The sequence below is a fragment of the Lissotriton vulgaris genome, chromosome 1_1, assembly GCF_964263255.1.
Source record: "Lissotriton vulgaris chromosome 1_1, aLisVul1.2, whole genome shotgun sequence".
Lineage (NCBI taxonomy): Eukaryota > Metazoa > Chordata > Amphibia > Caudata > Salamandridae > Lissotriton > Lissotriton vulgaris.
Genome location: NC_141685.1, coordinates 1,216,832,656 through 1,216,845,638, shown reverse-complemented (window position 1 = coordinate 1,216,845,638; position 12,983 = coordinate 1,216,832,656).

The window sequence follows — 12,983 nt, the reverse complement described above, 5'->3', positions numbered from 1 at the left end:
AAATGCATGATTTGTTATTCAACATGTTGGGTAATGGATTCAGTACGTAATTTTTACACTGTTGGAAATGTATGAGGAGAGACTGATGGATGCTATTAATTGGTAATGATGAAAACAGGAAAATTCTATGCCCTGTAGCCCAATCATAAGTTCTGTGGATTTGTGTAGAATTTTAGTCACAACATCCAAGTGCTCAATACACTTCCCAATGACTTGGTGCTAATTTGAGTTAGTTATGAAGAAGCATTTATTAGAGGACTGAGGAATCTTAGCAGTTCTAGCCTTAAAGATACCGTAAAGTTATGGATAGTATATGCCGCTATCAAAGGCCTTTTATTAGACCTCACATCCTTGGAACGGTATTCCCGGAAACATTTAATCTTCAACTCTTCTGTTTATTTATTTTAAGTTGGCATTGTGCACTTTACCATTGCAAAATAATGCTAAAATTCATGTCCTGTCCATAAAACATGGTAAAAGTGGCCTACACCTGATTGGCATCATTAAATTACTTATCAGTCCCTATAATTTGGTATTATATGTACCAGGACCTGTAAATTAAAAGCTATTAGTGGGCCTGCTTCGCTCTTTGTGCCACACACTAAAGTAGCACTTTAAAACATAACTCAGGACTGCCACTACAGAATGTAGTGCAGTTTTAAACTGCCATTTCGACCTGGCAAAATAAACCCTTTGCGATGACTTAACCTTCCTTTTCAGTACATATAAGTCACCTCTAAGATAGACCTTTCAGGCATATAGGGTAGGGTCCTTGTATTTAAAAACTTTAACTTATGGGTTTCGGTTTTACATATCCTGATAGGGGAAAACCCCTTAAGTTGTTTTTCCCTACTGTAAGGCCTGTCTTTCCCACTGATATTCTTATTACAATTAATAAGTGCTAATTTTGGATTACGAGCAAATACAGATGTCATGTTTAGACACAAATTGCGATGTGAAATCTACTTGAATGATGCAGTCAGGTTTTAAGCCACAATTCTGAAAACACCAGTTTTGGGAAGTTGGCATTTTCTTCTCCTAACCATTTCTGCGTTCTGCAAGTTTCCTGTGTCACATGAATGAGAAGGGTTGTGCAGTTGGGCTTAGTGTAATTCTCTCAAACAGTGACACAAAGGGGATTAGGTTCGAAAAGGTTGGGTCATCCTTGCAGGATGGCTGGGGTGAAGCTATTCCCTGACCCACTTGTAGTGCAAAGGGGCTTGCCTCCAGCACAAACACAGAAATCTGACTATAGTCATTTTTCACCTCAGAAGTTTTGCAGCCGTAACAAGGCAAGGGAAAGACTTTTCAGAACCAGATGAGGGGATAGGACAGGGTGTCCCCTCACACAGATAGTCTGGCAGCAGGTATGCACAATGGGCTTTCAGATCACTTCTTCATTACACTCTGGATCTATGAAAGACATCCGGAGGACTGTGCTGCTGATGCCAGAGCACTGCCTTGCTGCTTGAAGAATTGCTTGCTGCTTGAAGGAGAACTGGACCATGTCCTTGAACCCAGGACCACCAGGTGTGACTCCAAGGGCGAGTTGGCTGACCTCTTGTCTGAGCTACAGGAACATAACAAGCTCCTGAGGCCTTGCACCCTGCTGCTGGTCTCTGCTGTAGGAAGTCCTAACCTCTTCCAATTCTGGCCCTCAAGTCCGCAGCTTTAGAAGTGGTTTTGGTCTTACTTCTCCAAAAACCTGGGACTTAAAAGAAATGTTAACCAAAAGCGTTCTTAGACCCGACAGAAGACAAGGACCTATCAGCCAGTCGAGCCACACAGGATGTGTGACCATTCAACCTGACTTTCTTCCCCTCAGCATAAAATCCTGTTCAGCAGTAAATCTCAGGAAAGGTATCTGGTCTTGTTGAGCTCTCTTTCGCTACAGCCAGCAGTTTTGTCCCACTGAAGATTTTTAACTTCCAGCAAGTAGACTAAATCTGAAAGTAAAAATCTTCACCACAACTTCACCCTGCAGCTCACCAATGAGGACAACGTCTCCTCGGACAACACTTGCTCCCTTGCCTCGCTGAACTCCACCTTCTCAGAAACTTATCATCAAAAATTCTTTAAAGTCTGAAGGAAAGCAGAGACCGGGCACGATCCACTCCTTGGTTTAAACCTGCACTGCGTTGGAGTTGAACTAAACTTTGACTTTGACCTGGTTTTTCATTACCAGATACCCGCGGTTGGTGCTTTGATCTTTTAAGAGCAATCTTACACTAAAAACGTATTTAACTCCAGTTCTACTGATTGGAATTTATTCATTTTGTTGTGATTTTTTTAATTAGAATGTACTCTTTTTTCTAAATTAGTTCGGTTGTTTCTTGTGATTTTACTTTATTATTGGTTGTGTGCTGCATAGATACTTTAGACAGTGCTTCTAATTTAGGCCTGACTGCTTTTATGCAAAGATATCAGAAGGCTAAGCACAGTAAAATTTAGTGACTCTTTTTTATCCATACTGACAAGAACCTGGATTGTTGCCTGAGGAGGGATTTCACTCTCCAATAATCCATTTTCTTATTTATTTCTACCATCATGGTGGTTTCCCAAGATAAGACTAATAACAATGACAATGATCTTTGATAAATACAAAATTAGGATCTTTGGACCAGAGTGCTACAAATCTAAGATGACACTTTGAATTGTAACTTCTTTTCTCAAAATAATCAATGAGGACTTCTCAAAGTTGAAGAGAGATGCCCAGAGCGAGATGGCCTTGTTATTTTTAAAGATTCCTCATTCTTTATTTGCTTTAAGTCTACTTATTTGTTTACTACATCAAGTTTGTGGGCCATGGTTCTTGCTATTGCAGCTCTCTCTCTGTCTTTGCAGAAATTGCTGAATCATGCCTAGAAAATGAATTAAGGAACTGCAATTCTAAAGACTGCATTTAGGTGGGTTTCAGTAGAAAAATGTGACTATCACATGTTTCCTAGAAACTTATCTATTCATATCATGGCAATCGTCATACCTCGTACATGTAGTCTCACATTCTACTGGCATTAATTCTATTTAAAATTGGGATTTTCTTTTGTCAGAAAAATTATCATGATTCCTTCTGCTTATGTTGAGAATCACATTTTTACTGTTGGACGCCAATCATGATATCATTATTATCAATAGCAAACATTTTCAAAAGTAGATTAAGTATCAGCAGTCGCGATGGATCATTATTCGGCTTTCAATAACCTTTCAATCAAGACTGTTTCAAACCCACTTGAAACAGCTTATCACAGCCTTGTGACTTGCGATATTGTATTCCACTGAGAGAACACATGGTACCAGGGCACAGATTTTTCTATAATCTCGAAAAGGAAACAGCTACTATTTTTGTTCAACTATGTCATTTTCATTATTTTGCGGGAATGGAATCTAGATGGAAGTCACAGAAGGTGTGGTATGTTTATAAGTGCAACATAATATGGTTGATTTACACTGTTTTCAATCCCTTCCCAATGTATGGGAGCATTACATGTATTTATTACCTTGACAAGTTTGCATGTTGCCCACCAGCTCTTTTAGAAGAATGTGTAGGCTGACTTGACTCAGCAGTGGTGAAGTTGGTGGCATCCATTTTGTGAACTAACCAGATTGCAAGAGACGTATATGGTATTTCTACGGTGTGAACCTAATTAACCCCTTCCATGCTGGGCCGTTTCCGCCGCTGTGCGGTAAACAAAAGAACAGGGGCGGGCCATGACGAACCCCAGCCATCATCAGCACACGAGCGCCGCAGAGCGTGACGGCTGGGGTTCGTCACCAGCATGGAAGGGGTTAAAAGGTAGCAGAGCACTATACATAGTCAATGGCAAGCCTAAATTCAGTGAGCAATAGGAAAGATGATGAGAGGTGAATAGTGAATATATTGTGGGATAGTGATCTTTAAGGAGGTAAGACTTCAACCCTTCCCTAAATTAGAGAAACATTTGGGCAGTCCTAACGGCTGTGGGAATGTTGCAACAGATCTTTGGGAGAATATTTATGAGAGGAGTGCATCACGTTTGCACCATGCACTGTTGTAAATGTGTGATGCAAAACTCTAAGTTGGATTTTTGAAGACACGCAAAGCAACTTTGCGTGGTTCTAAAAATCCGGAGTAAAGCAACACAGCACATATCTCTGCATTGTATTACTCTACACTGGGTAGGCATTCCATGGGCATCCCATTGGTGTTTTCACTCAACTCCCATGGAATTTGACGCATCCCCATATTTGCAAGAACTTGTAAACATGGTAATGCACCAAAATCGTACACTTTCCCAGAGGATCATAATGAGGAGAAATATCTCTATTTCTTCATGTTTCTTCCTCTTGCTCATTCCTGCACAAAAAATAACCTGCATGCAATGCAGACACTCTTGCACCATGGAGCACTGTGCCACTTGCTCATAAATGAGCTCCTATGGGCATAGATGAAAAAGGTCTTTTGTCATGCTGTTTTTTTTTTTCACTTCTTGATCTGCACTCTGATGGTGTCCATTAATTGTTTCTGTTGACACTGTGGTATGTTTGAGAGAGGACAAAATGTTGTGACCTCTGTCACTGAAGTAGAGTAAACTTGATAGAGATGAAATGATCAGTGCATTGATTCAAGTAAAACCAGCTATCCTCCCGTCTTAATGGAACCTCAAAAGTAACTCCACTAATGTTAAATTGTCAGGGACACAGTGGGAGATGACACAGCAGTAGACACACAAGGATGCTCACTGTTCCTTAACCCTCGTTCACAGTCCCACATTACAAAAAGTGACCAGAATTCTAAACAGCAGTGGCGGCTCCTCCGCAATGGCGGAGGAACATTGCCCCTCTGCCTGACTCGGAGCCAGCAAATGAAAAATGAAACAATGTTTTAGCATTGTTTTATTTTTCATTGCTGGCCCTGAGCCAGCGCTATAGGGAGGGTGGGATGAGGCATGGGAGGGGGAAGAGGAGTCCTATCTGCCCCCTTAAGTGAGAATATGTGTCTTGGCCGGCTGTCTCAGGCCGACCAAAACACACATGCACACTTAGGTTTATCCATTGATCAGCTGGGTTTGAGAAACCTAACAGAATTCCAGATCTGAGCACCGCATCTTTTCAGCCTGCTCAGGCCAATCCCTGTAGATGGGAGTCTGTGCCTGTCCCAGGGACTTCTGGGACCTGCAAGGGGAGAGGAAACATGATGCAGGAGGTCGCCAATGCTTCAAGTAAGTAATTTTTTTTATTAATATAATATTACTAACACCCGCATGACACGACTCCCTCTTGCGTTCCATCCACCCGCCTACCACCCTTTATTTGTGGCAGCCACCACTGCTAAAACAGGACACCCCACAACACTAGCCATCGCACTGTCTATGGGTACAAAGCCAAAGGAACAGCACATCAACCCAACTGCTGACAAAGGGAACCGAAACTAACAGCCACAATAAGGGCTTTGCATTTCCAGTATCAAGTCTGCAAGCTGCTCCTGGATGGGATCGCCGTTGGTCCTGTTGTGCTCTCACAAAAAGTGATCAACCTTCTTGGAAGCATCCCAATAACAAAACAACCACGAGCAGCAGGAGAACGAGACACAAGTTGAGCAGACTCTCAGAAACATTCTCAGAGATTCTCAATAGACCAAACAAGAACCATGGAAACCCAAGGTTAAAGCAGACATTCCATCTTTCCCCTCTCATCCTTAGAAGCAGAATGTGTGATGAATCAGAGCAGATGAATGGGAAACTTTTGTGGCAACATCTTAACAAGTGCTGGCTAACACTAACACAGGCTGTTGCTCTATTGTACAGAAAAACCTGGTATCTAGAGCACATGGAGACAACTAAGGGTTTAGGTTTTAATCAGTGAAGTGATAATACTTTGCATGGGAAGGCTGAAAAACCTCTGTTTTGTTTGTATTTCCCTTGAGGTAGGAACCCAAAGCAGATATTTTCCTATGCAGACATCATCTACTGACTTTCAGCGAACATATGTTTCTCTTCCCCTACCCCTCCCCCTTTCCTCTTGTTAGTGCTCAATTTGAGTCCGTGGCACTCATCTTTGGGGATCGTCACTTACTTTCCTTAATTGGACATTTCCTGAGCTCTAGAGAGAGAAAAGCACACAATGGAGAAAGAAGGAGGAAGAGAAAGAGAGAACAACTGTAACAAAGGGACTAGGGAGCAGTGAGATAATGGGGCAGGGAGTGTCTAGTGGGCGTTAAAGAGGGAAAGTGTAGATTCCAGACTATACAGCCTTAGTATTCGATGCGCCTGTCCCAGCATCAGGCTACTGAGCAGAGCTTTGGTCACCAACACTTGCTCTTCTACAAATTAAACACTGCCTTTTGCTGTCACCCCTTTCTCCCAATTTCCTACACTGAGTGCAAAATGACAATGGAGTCAGAATCCCCTTTAGTGAAAAGTCAAATAATTCCTGATATGACTAGTCATTGATACTACATTGCTACAGGGAGAGTTTACTGACCTTTGTTTTGTTTGTATTATCCTTAATGTAGTAAATTCAAGACATATGTCTTACAATGCAGACACCATCTACTGATCCTCAGTTGACATATATGTCTCTTTCCTTTTCCCCTCGGTGTCACACTCCACTCTGAATTTCATACTGTGTGGGTGGAGAGCAAAATGACAAAGGACTTGGCGTCCCCTGCAGTGAAAGATTAGGATTAGTTATTTCCTGATATTAGAGGTACTTTTTCTTTGTTTGGGCGTAGGGTGACATGGAACTGCATGACATAACAGGGATGGGATTGGATACTTGCTTACTGTACTTTGAGGGACTTACATTCTTTGGCTGCATGCGAATACATTGGTAAAGAGCTGAGGGCTAGATGTAGGTAATACTATTTTACCGATTCATAAATACTGAATTTTACTGATTCGGTATTTATGAATCGGTAAAATAGAAGGGGGGAGATGTAGGTGAAATCGGTAATTGAATTACTGATTCTGTAACAATCGGTATTTACCGACATTGATTCCTATGGGCATTGAAGCCCTTAGGAATCAATGGGCATTACCGAATTGGTATTTACCGATTCGGTAAATACCGAATGTTGCAAGGGTGCAGGGGGTGTCACTTTGACACCCTCTAGCACCCCGAATTCAGGCACGTGTGACATGTGGCACACAGACATGCCCTAAGGGCATGTCTGTCTGTCACATGGCACAGGTGTGCATGCACATATGTGCATGCACACCTGGATTCGGTATTTTACCACCCAATTGGATTGGGTGGTAAAATACCGATTCTGTAAGGCCTGTGGGACTCAGTAGAGTCCCACCTACATCTGCATGTTACCGAATCTGTAAAAATACCGATTCGGTATTTTACCGATTCTGTAAATTTACCGATTCAGTAAATTTCCCGAATCGGTAAAATAGGGCCCCTACATCACAAATGACCATTTACCGGTCGGTAATAGCCGAAATCGGCCGTTACCGGTCGGTAAATGGCCACCTACATCTGGCCCTGAGTATTGTGTTTATAGTGTGTTTTTTGAAGAGGACATGCAGTCAAGTGGTGACACTTTTGATTATTTAAGGATCACAATATAGGCAGCTCCTTATTGACTTAAAGTGATGATACATATATATCACTTTCCGAGATATTTAGAAAGTCTACAATTTCTACTTCAGATGAGAGTTAACCATTCTAAAGGGAGAGGCACTTATCAGACTTGTAATTTTCAGTTAGATATGCAAAATTAACAGAACATGTAGGGCTTCATGAAATAGTAATGAGAACATAATTGACTGGATAGATTGAAAGACACTAGGTAATTTCTAATCCATTTACCCACAGATGCATATGGATCTGCCAGTTTTTTCACAAATAAGCAGTGACACGAAAACGTTAGTAATTTCTATCTCTATAGAAACATTAATGGTCTTGTTGATTTGCTTCACGTGTAGAAGTGGAAAAGAACTAGAGGGATTTGCCACATCAAATGATTTTTTTTTAATTTGCACATAAAAAAAATTACACTGCTGGCCTCTATATGAAATGCAACCTTCCTTAGACCGAATACTCTCAACAAATATTTTCCCGGAAAAAATACATACATCCAAAAACCCACTTAGAAACTTAAAACATAACAATAGAAATAATAGTTTAAAAAAAAGAAGTAGCCTTCCTGGAAGCCTCCAAGAGCGGCTTCTGATGTGTGGCCAATCGAGGTAAGCGTTGAATAGTATGGAGTTCCTGGGTTGACATCTCAGTATTTCTCTAGTTTCAGGCAGTCTATCATTCTGATAAGAAGATCTGGTCTCAGGAGTCCATGGGGGAGTTCTTCATCATTGGTCATGCAGGGCAGACACAGAATGACAAGTGTAATCCTGTAGCAGTGCTAGGAGAGGGGGTGGCCAAAGAACTGTGGAAAATGGATTCACTGTGAGTGGCAGCGTCATGCTTTGCATACTTCGAAGCAGACTCATACCAGTTAAATAAAGTTTGCATGCTGTGCCAGCGCCTCTCCTTACCCATTTGTATGATCGATGTCCATGATTTTTTCACTCTGGGTGTCCGATTTTGTTCTGATCGTCTGTTTTTTGTGAGCTGTTCCTCCCTAGACCTAAACAAAGTAGGTAACTAACAGGCACATGCATCAATGTTGGCTTTTGCGATTCCTTAATTGCGATTTTTAAGGAATCGCAATTAAGGAATCGCAAAAGCCTATGCATGTAGAAATCTTTTAAAAAATTGCGATTTCTAAACATTCCTTAATTGCGACTCGCAAATTGCGAATCGCAATTAAGGAATACCTCCCCATTCATTCCTATGGGCCGAAAGATCCATGGGAAGACATTCTCAATTTGCGATTCTTAATTAGAGAATCGCAAATTGAGAATGCAATTTCAAGGGTTGCACCCCTGAAATTGATCGGTGCACATATGTTGCGCACACACATGCCTTAAGGTCATGTGTGTGCGGAACATGAAACTTTGAAAAATGCACAAAAGTGCTTTTTTCAAAGTTTTTGCAAATTACCATGAAGTTTAACTTCATGGTAATTTGCTACTCCTATTAGCGAAATCACAATTTTTTTTACTTTGATGCATTGCATTTAAGAAATCTCAATTTTGGATTACTGGTCGCAAAGGGGCAGATTCTGAGAATCTGCCCGTTTGCGACCGGTTTTTAGCTTGATGCATGTGGCTGCTAGACTTTTCAAACCACAGTCATGTGCACTAAGCATAGGACACAGTACACTGTCAATACACATTGCCTTGTCAGATGTATCGTGTGTGTCAGGATGATGATGAAACACCTGGACAGAGAGGCCCAGGCATGGCAGCGGACAAGACTGGGTTCAAACTCATCCTCATTCCCAAGGCAGAGTTCAAAAAGCATTCTCAATGTTGTCACAGTGGAAAAGGTTGCTCCAAACTCTGAAAATGTGAGTATTTGACCCACGTTGTAATCCCCGACTTGAAAAATTGATAAATCCTTCCCAAGCCGTATTTGCATTTGAAAGAACGGAAGCTACTTTGATCACCAAACACACTCCATTCAGCTGGTATTTGCCCCATAGTCCTAATTCTATTAGTGATGTAAAGACCCTCTCCACTAGGGTAGATATTGTTCCTTTTTCCTGCTGGGTGTGATCTTTTGCTTTTGACTGTTGCTAGTTTGAAGATGCTCATTTTTCGGTTGCTACTCAGTTCAGTGACATTTTTTTTTTTTATAGCAGTTGGAATTTGTAATTGAAACTAAAATGTTCAGTGACTGCACTGCTCTCCATTGTTCTTTGCAGTAACCATGGATCTCCCAATTGTTCCCTCCTGTAACTTTAGTGCTGTCCGCTGATCCCTACACTGTCTTTGGAGCAGTGCAATTTTATGCTCCACCCTTATACGGCACAGAAGCGCAATATTTATGTGCACTTAGCACTGTATACTCTGTGGGGCAGATTTACAAGCCTCTTGCACCACTTCTGCGTAATTTTTAACATGGGAAAAGTGACGCAGAAGTGGCGCAAGGGGCTCGTAAATCTGCCCCAGTGTGCCTTAACTTTATTAAGGCGATATGAAGCATTCAAATGTACTTCTAAAGTGTGTTCACTGTAGAAACTAGAGACTTGTGAACGTGTGCATATTAATGTTTAGTTTAGTTTTCAACTATATTTACACTTATGTTTCAAGTCGCCTAGCATCTTTTGATGGTACATTGCATATGTAACCATGAATTAATTTATTCACGTTTGCATTTATTTTTAAGTTATACGTGCACATATAGTCATGTATCTGAAGTGCACATTTGAAATGTGCAGTTAAAGTTAACATGACTATGCCTTAATCTTGAAATGTATGTTACATTTGCAGGCGCAGTTTCAAGACTTCTTTAGCTAGAGAAAGGAATATTTTGTATTAGCCATAGGGAGGCCTGAGAGAGAAAACCTTGGCAGAGATATGGAGAGCTAATGAGCTAAAGAAGCATCCAGTTCACTGCTTATCAAGAATGGAGGGATAGTCAAGGTAGTTTTGAGTAACCAGGTTTTGTGGCATGAGAAAATCAGGAGATGTTGCCATTGCAGAATGTGAAGTTCAACACCATTGGTCCCCGGAGGGGTGATGTGCAATCTGGGGGAATGGTGAATTACTGTGTGTTTTATTTAATGTTGCACTGTTAGAGTTTAGAGCAAATCAGTTTGGACTTTGAGAGGTACAGACTTCTCTGCTTTCCCTATTCTTGTTAATGTACATCTATATGCTAAACTCTTGTTCTCTTTAGAAGGATTCTATTCAAATCCTCCCTATGCTGATACGTTCCTGCATTTCTAACCCCCAGCTGAGATTTTGTTTAGGACCCTTTCGCAGATCGATGCAAGACTAAGGTTGAAATACCTTAGAAACGATTCATGTTTTGGAAGGAGGAACAGAGTTTATCAGAGGAACACCGAGTCAAATTCCTCTGTGTCTGGATTATCCTGACGACAGTCGTTATCACTCTGCTCTTGTCAAGCCACAATTTGTATTAGTGCATTAACATACTTGTTGTATTGCTTCATGTCCACGATATGTTCTTATTCTTCCTATTCACTTGATTGATTATTAACCCCTTTGCCCGCTTGAATTCTGCTGCAGTGCGGGGGGAAGTAGAGGGTGGGCGAGGCGCTGCGGTGGTCATGGCGGCTCCTGGCCATCATAAATCACGGTGGGCATGTGCTCATGACTGCCAGGAGACGTCCTAGCTCCGACCACAGATAAATTCTCCCACACAGGTGGGGAATTAACAGCGTGCGGGAGGAGCGGCAACGTTTGGACGGCTCCCGGACGCCATGAGCACACGCCTACCATGACTCATGACGGCCGGGAGCCGTCATGAGCACCGAAAAGGTTAATGTGTAATAAACCCACTCAACTTCAGCCACTGATTCCTGGGCCTGAATGTGTGGCCAAGTGGGTTACATGAGCTCTAAATTGTTTAAATGAATGTCAACTCTATTTTGCCTCTCAGTCAGTCAGTAAAATCTGTCTGGTGAAAAATGGTAACCGCTTCCTGCGTGCTCCCATCTTCAGTCTCCTCCTTTGTTTCCTGTAGTGATCACAGTGCTCACCATTGCTCACAATAGTGTATGCATTGCCCGTACTTGTTCTTTTTAGTGTTGAAAAACTCTCTTGTAGTGCTCAGCATTCACAATTTGCCATTTCCCTGCCCAAAATGCTCTCTGCTACCCCTTCCTTTGCCTGCATTGTTTTCCCTTTCTCTTGCAGTGCTCTTCACTGTTCCTTGCCATCATTTCAGTGCTCTCCATCTTTTCTTGCCCTGACCACAGTGTCTCCATTGGGAGGCAACCTGAAAGGCACCATGGGCTTTTACTGAAGGCAGTAGTGGCCCTGAAAAGATAGAGGCCATGATGACAGTCTCCCGAGAGAAAGCAAGAGCACCTGAGCTCAGCAGGAAGAGAGACTGAAGGCACAAATGGGCAGGTGATTTCTGAGGACGTGGCCTCGGTATGAGAAGAGTGTCACTCACACCTAAAAAAATAAAGGGCCTTCGATGACCATTAGTTTCCTGAGTGTGGTGTTCATTTGATTGTGATGGTATTGTGTCTACATGCTGACAAACTACTGACATTGAAATACCTGCTATTGAAGGTGGTGGATATCAAAAAATGCAAACTGAGGATAATGAAGAACATTTTGGCACCCTGAATTTTGCATGCACAGTAGTAGCCCTGGGCAGACCTTTCTGCAGTTGCATAGGGCTTGTCCTTTCGTGGGTGACAAAACCACACCTCTAATCTGAGGACCAAACAGAAGAAATGACACAGCATATAATAAGTGATTTAAGTTTCTTGGATTACTATAACAGCATGACAATGTAGCTTCATCAGACACCATGATATGGGCAGTAGAGATCTGCTTGGATGTATCTGGGATGGAGATTTGGACTACCTTGGAAATAGAGATGAAGTGCCAAACAGTGGGCAGAGGACTGGAAGAGACACGACTTTAGCATGGCATTCCTGGAATATATTCCAGTGGTTTTAGCGATATGACTGTGGTGAACAAAAAGGTGACATTCAGGGTAGACAACTACGTAGCATTCAAAATAATTAACAGCATGTCTGCAAAGGACCACACTGTTTGAGAAGACTGAGGGGTATTGTGTTCAGTTGCTTATAGTATAATATGATGATCTGTGCCTTGCACATACTAGGGCTGGGGTATGTGGTGGTGGATTCTTAATCTTTTTTCCAGTGGTCGAGATTCTATGGATTGGTGCCAGACATAGAGGTGCAGGGTGAGGTGGTGTGGGTGTTTGGAAGATTCAGGTGCTGTACCTGGCCGAAAGCTCACTAACAGGTTAAAAAATGCAGAATTTTTGGCAAGCATCATCCTAGTTTGCAAGGAGTGCAAGAGACTGGACAATTGGAGAAACAAAGTGGTGCACTACGAGATGTTGTGAAGCAAAAAGACACTGTCATCTATAACCATACCAGGCATTGCTTTGAAAATACATCTGGGGGTGAGATGTTAGGT